This window comes from Elephantulus edwardii, unplaced genomic scaffold, assembly GCF_000299155.1.
Source record: "Elephantulus edwardii isolate Elephantulus edwardi_28Jun2011 unplaced genomic scaffold, EleEdw1.0 scaffold00191, whole genome shotgun sequence".
NCBI lineage: Eukaryota > Metazoa > Chordata > Mammalia > Macroscelidea > Macroscelididae > Elephantulus > Elephantulus edwardii.
The window spans coordinates 5,616,612-5,622,489 of NW_006399941.1; the positions used below are offsets into that span (position 1 = coordinate 5,616,612).

General features: G+C 42.2%; 1 pseudogene; it reads left to right on the forward strand.

Moving 5' to 3' along the window:
• The first annotated feature begins 645 nt into the window (after positions 1-645).
• LOC102870203 lies at positions 646-1,774 on the forward strand (annotated as a pseudogene).
• Positions 1,775-5,878: the final 4,104 nt, after the last annotated feature.

Here is a 5,878-nt window from a genome sequence, read left to right on the forward strand (position 1 = left end):
ACCAGTGAAGCATATACATAGATTTACTTCAATGAAATTGCTCAGACAGTTGTAAGGGAATAGTTCACACAATTATGGGGCTGGCAAGTTCCAAATGGATGATCAGAAGATAATCTGAAGACCTCTGCTGGCTCAGGTAGTTTCAGGGGGTGATAAGCCAAAAATTCAGGTCAGACAGCAAGCTAGAAGCCTTTGCTGGTTGACGGGAGAGCAAGAACTAAGGAACTTAAAATGTGTAGATCATGAGACCAGCTGAAGACTCCTTTAGGCTTTGTGTTAAGAACCAGAAGTCAAGAAATGAGAAGATGGAAGGTGAGAAAGACAGAGAAAGATTTACCAGACTACTTATGTATATGTTTGCCACATTGCCAAGTAAACTCCCCTTCTAATTGACTGTTCCCATCAGATCACAAAATGGAAAGTGGGTAAAAAAAATGCCTGTCAGTCACTGAGTATGCTAGCCTAGCCACGTCGACACATGTCATTAACCATCACGTTCACCTTCCTTTAGACACACTTCCATTTAGAATAACATTGCTACAATACGCCTCAACCTGTTTCTAGAGCCCTTACTTGTCAACATACTTGACTGGTAACCAAAAGTTGGAGGTCTGACGCACGTGGAGGCACCTCAAAAACAAAGGCATGGCAACCTACTTCTTAAAAATGTATCTATTGAGTCCTGGAGCTGCAGCTGAAGAGCCGGGATTTCACTGCCTCGCAACACCGAAGCCCACCCTACGTGCATTCCCCGTTCCTTCCTCACCCAAATCGAGTGTGGCAGCTCTCAACGATCAGCTGACTCAGAATCTTCTTAAGGAAGAACAGACCTTCTAGAATAAAACTACAAGTTTTTAGAGTTGGTACTGTTGGCATGGCCTGTGCCATTGGTATTTTAATGAAGGACTTGGCAGATGAACTTGCACTTGTTGATGGCACGGAAGACAAACCGAAGAGAGAGATGATGGATCTCCAATGTGCAGCCTTTTCCTTAAAACACTAACAATTGTCTCTGGCAAAAGTTATAATGTAACTGAAAATTCCAAACTGGTTATTTCACAGCAGGAGCACGTCAGCAGGAAGGAGAAAGCCGTCTTCATTTGGCCCAGTGTAACGTGAACACCTTTAACATCGTCATTCTTAATGCTGTAAAGAACAGTCCAAACTGCAAGCTGTTGCTTGTTTCTAATTCAGCAGATCTCTTTACCTACGTGGCTTGAGAGATCAGCAGCTTTCCCCAAAAATGTGTTATTGGCAGTGGGTATAATCTGGATTCAGCGCGGTTCTGTTATCTATTGGGTTAGAGGCTGGGAGCTCAGCATTTACCTGTCACAGGCGGGCCCTTGGAGAGCACAGGGACTCTATTGGCCTGTACAGAGCAGAGTGCGTGTGGCTGGTGTCTCCCTGAAAAATCTACATTCAGAATTAGGTACTGATTCAGATAAGGAACAGTGGAAAGAGGTTCCCAAACAGATGGTTGACAGTGCCTATGAGGTGATCAAACTGAAAGGCTGTACCTCCTGGGCCATTGGACTGTTGGTGGCAGATCTGGCAGAAAGTGGTGATGAAGAATCTTAGGCGGGTACATCCAATTTTCACCATGATTAAAGGTCTTTATGGAATTAAAGATGATGTCTTCCTTAGCTTTCCTTGCATCTTGAGACAGAATGGTATCTTAGACATCGTGAATGTGACTCTGAGTTCTGAGGAAGAGGCCTGTTTGAAGAGGAGTGCAGAAATGCTTTGGGGAACCCAAAAAGAGCTTCCATTTTAAAGTCTTCTGTTATACCACTCCACTGTCTAGGCTATAAAAGGATTTTAGTTGGGGATTGTGCATGTTGTCCTTTTTATTCAGTCTGTGATTAAAACTGTAAAATTATGGCATAGGAAAAACACCAATTTCCTAAAGGTAGACATAGGAATGGTGCATAGAACCCTAAGCTATGTCCTGATGGTGGTGCTTGCCTTGTGTGGTTCTAAATTGGTTAATAAAAGAGTCCTGCCAAGTCTCAGACACCACTGCCAACGGTGAACATGCTACAGCCGTCATTCAAACTAGAATGTTCACTGTGTGTTAAATAGTTTGTGCCAAACACAAGCTCTTTTTTGGTCTCATCCTAATTCTGTTCCAGTGTACAAATCAAATATTGTATGTCTTGTGCTTATTGTTTTGAAAGATCTTATTTTGTGTACTATATTTATCAGAGTAATGTACATTGCTACTCTGATAATCTAAAATGTAAAGATTGATAATATAAAGATAATAATGTAATGCAGATGTAATGTAGACCTTTACATTCTACATATAAGCAGTGCAACAATCTGTCATACCAAATAAAACATCAACAGTGACCAAAACAGTATATATTTAAACCCATATGCCCATTGCCATGAAGTCAGAACCATCTCACAATTGACCTTTTGTGGGTTTTCAGAGACTAAATCTTATGAGAGGAGAATGCTCATCTTTATCTAATAGACTGTCTGGTGGATTTGAACCACCTGCCTTTGAGTCAGCAATGCAGTTCCTTACCCACTGGCCACCAGGGTGAAACACTGTATTACTCTATAGCACACATGGGTCACAGTGAGTCAAAATGAACATGAAGAGAAAAGGAGGAGGAAGAAGAGGAGGAGAAGAGGAGGAATGGTTTTACAAGTAAATAAAACCTCAATTGACAAACAATTTTTCAAAGTATTGTGTTATTGTTAGGTGTTACCAAGCTATGACTCAATGGCCCTGAACCTGACCCTATCCTGTGCCATCCTCATCAGCTCTGATATACTTGAACTCATAACAAAAAGTCTAAAGGCAGATAAGACAACTGTGTGTTTTATTAACTCGGAATTTCATGATGTTCTCCCACCCCAGGTGTTTTCATTGTTCTGTTCTATCATCCTGAACAATAAGGTTTATTCTTAAGGCCAGCTCTTTTCATTTATATGAGTCATTTATATGACTGTTGACATTCTGGGCAACACATCCAGACAGAATAAAGCACTGTCTCATCTAGTGGTGAAACTTCATCTCATACTTTGGGCATGTTGTCAGAAGGGATAATAGAAAAAAGACGCCATGCTGACGAAGGTGGAGGACCAGAGAAAGTGACTATAGCAATGGGCCTGAGCATATCACAGACCATGAAGACAGTACAAGTAGACAGCATAAGGTTCAGACCTGCTGTCCGTAGGGCTGTGATGAGTCAGAGTCACCTTGACGGCACCTAACAACAGAAACAACTTTCAGTGTGTCTTTTCACAAAGACCTGACCTCTGGGGAGACTCCTCTTTTCTCACAGCTAGACTGTCTTGCATGCTCGTGTCTAAATGACTCCCTGGCTGGAGACAAGGAACTGCCTAGATTGGTTTGGGCTGAACACAAGCCGAGAAGCCCTGGCACTCAGTTGCTAACCAAAGACATGTTTGGTTCAGCCCACTTAGTGGTTCCACAGAAGAGAGACAGTGATTTGCTTTCAGAGAGATGCCAGCCTCAGAAACCCTGTGAGACAGTCTAAGTCTACTCTGTCACATGGGGTGATTATGAGTCAAATAAATGGACTCTTTGGTGCTCACCAGCAACAGAAACCATGTTCTATCCCCTGAGCTTGGGGCTAGCCTCCTTTGTAACACAGGGCTGCTTTAATAAAAGGAGATTCCTACACAAAAACCACCAGAGTTCTGCGAAGGAAAGGAAGAAATGGAAACTAACAATGTCAGTCACAACATTTCACCAACTTCCCTTGCTTCCACAGTCCATCTTCCTGGATTTCAGAATTCCAAGACTATTGCTATTGTTGTTTGTCACCTTCAACTCAGCTCCAACTCATGTTGTTTGTTATGTGTTGTCGAGTCATAAGTGACTCATAGAGACCCTATGAACGAAAGACCTGGACACTTGTATAACTTTGGTCCTTTCTCCAGGTTCATAGGGTTTCCTGAAGCAAGTTATTTTGGAAGTAGATGCCACTCCTGCTTCCAAGCTTGTTTTAATCAGGGAGCTCCACCAAACACTGTCTACCACTGGTAACCATTCTCGCATTTGACACATCAGTGTCACAGTGTTCAGCTTCACAGCCATTCACAGCCACCACAAGTTTCCTTTCAGCAAGTAGACAGGCCAGGGCTATAGGACCTAGAAGAATGTTTCACCAAAAACAATTAAAGACAGGCCCAAGGGGCTGTGGCCCATGAGCCCTACAGGATTTTAAGCTACCACCTGGAGGAAACATCACAGGCTCCGCCCTTACTTCCCCTTCATCTAAGGCTCTGGGCCTCCCACCAACTTTTGAAGGGCAAAAATAACAGTAATATGCAGCAAAAAAGACCCCAGAAACTTCCCTTGCCTTGACTTCCACCAAGTCAAGCCACCATCGAGAGGCCAGTCGTCCCGTCAATTAGCCAGCCAACTTCCAGAGTGGAGGGAGATTCCCCTCGAACTCATAGTGACCTTATTAATAACAGAATAAAACATTGTCCAATGCTGAGCCATCTCTATGATTGCTGCCTTGTTTGAGTCCATTGTTACCACTTTTGTGTCTGTCCATCTTATTGAGAGTTTCCCTTAGTTTTGCTACTTTACCAAATATTATGTCTGTATTCATAATTTGTTCTGGAAGATTAGGAGCCTGAGATCTCCATTGACAGCACATAACAATGTACTATATTGGTTGTTTTTATTTAAGCCTCTTATTTAGAGTCAACAAGACCTCGAGGAGGGCCTTTGTATTTAAAAGTTGGTTGTTGGGGCGCTCTGGTGGCCTAGTGATAAGAAGCTGTACTGCAATCCCAGAGGTGCATGGTACAAATCCACCAGATGCTCTGCCAGAGAAGGAGGGACAATCTCCTCCTGTACCAGTCAGATCCGGTTTGATGGTACATGCACACACAATAATAAAATTTTTTAAAAAAGAGAAAAAATTCAGTTATATTTTCGAGGAACATTCTATTAAGTGGTAGAGCACTCAGAAGATGCTGTACTGAGGTAACCTGGGGTTGCTGTGATGCTGAACCTTGTGCCATTGGGGTGTCAGATGTCATAATGGTTACCTATGGTGGACAATTTTTGGTGGGGGTCTCAATTTAAGACAAGTGTGGACGCAGGAGGGGCATCCACTTCCTAAACAACATGCCTCTGGAAACTCTGTGAACTTTGAGAAGTGACAACAGTTAGAAATATTTCAGGTCTTTGTTCATAGGGTCACTATAAGTCATGCTCGACTCAACGGCAACCAACAACAACAATAAGATTAGTAGCCGATTAGTTATAAGAAGTGCCAAGTAAACATTGTCTCAAATGCTTGATTTGCTGTATATTTCTGACATCAACAGTCCCTCCTTTGTTCAGTTCCCTCGTTCCTCTGTGTACCTTGGGCTTGGTGGTTTTTTTGGAGGTCAGACTCAAACTTGTCAGGGAAATGACTCAAGGGACTGTAGGTACACAGGCTAGTTTTGCAGAGACTGGTGAGCATTGTAGACTATCACTTACAATGTAGCTGGAAAGGCAGGTGTATGAAAAAGAAAGCTAGCACTGAGGTGAATGAGCTTATAAAAGCCTTTAAAAGAATGAGATTTGTATCCCACCTGAATCCTCTCTCCTTAATGCAATAAATACTTCAACACAAAATAACCAGTTAATTATTGGCTAGGGAAGACCTTTTGAATGATAAATCTTAGACACCACAATGTCTTTTTTAGTAGTTTTTCTTTCCTGATAAGGTAGCCAAAGAAAGTCATCATCTTCATATCTTTGTATTTCTTCTTTAACTAATGTATTCGTTTCCCTATCAGTCCAAGATGTATTCCCCTTTAACATAACAATCCTAATGCATCTGTTCTTCTGCCTTCATTTTTCATTGTCCAGGTTTTACACAGGAAGCTC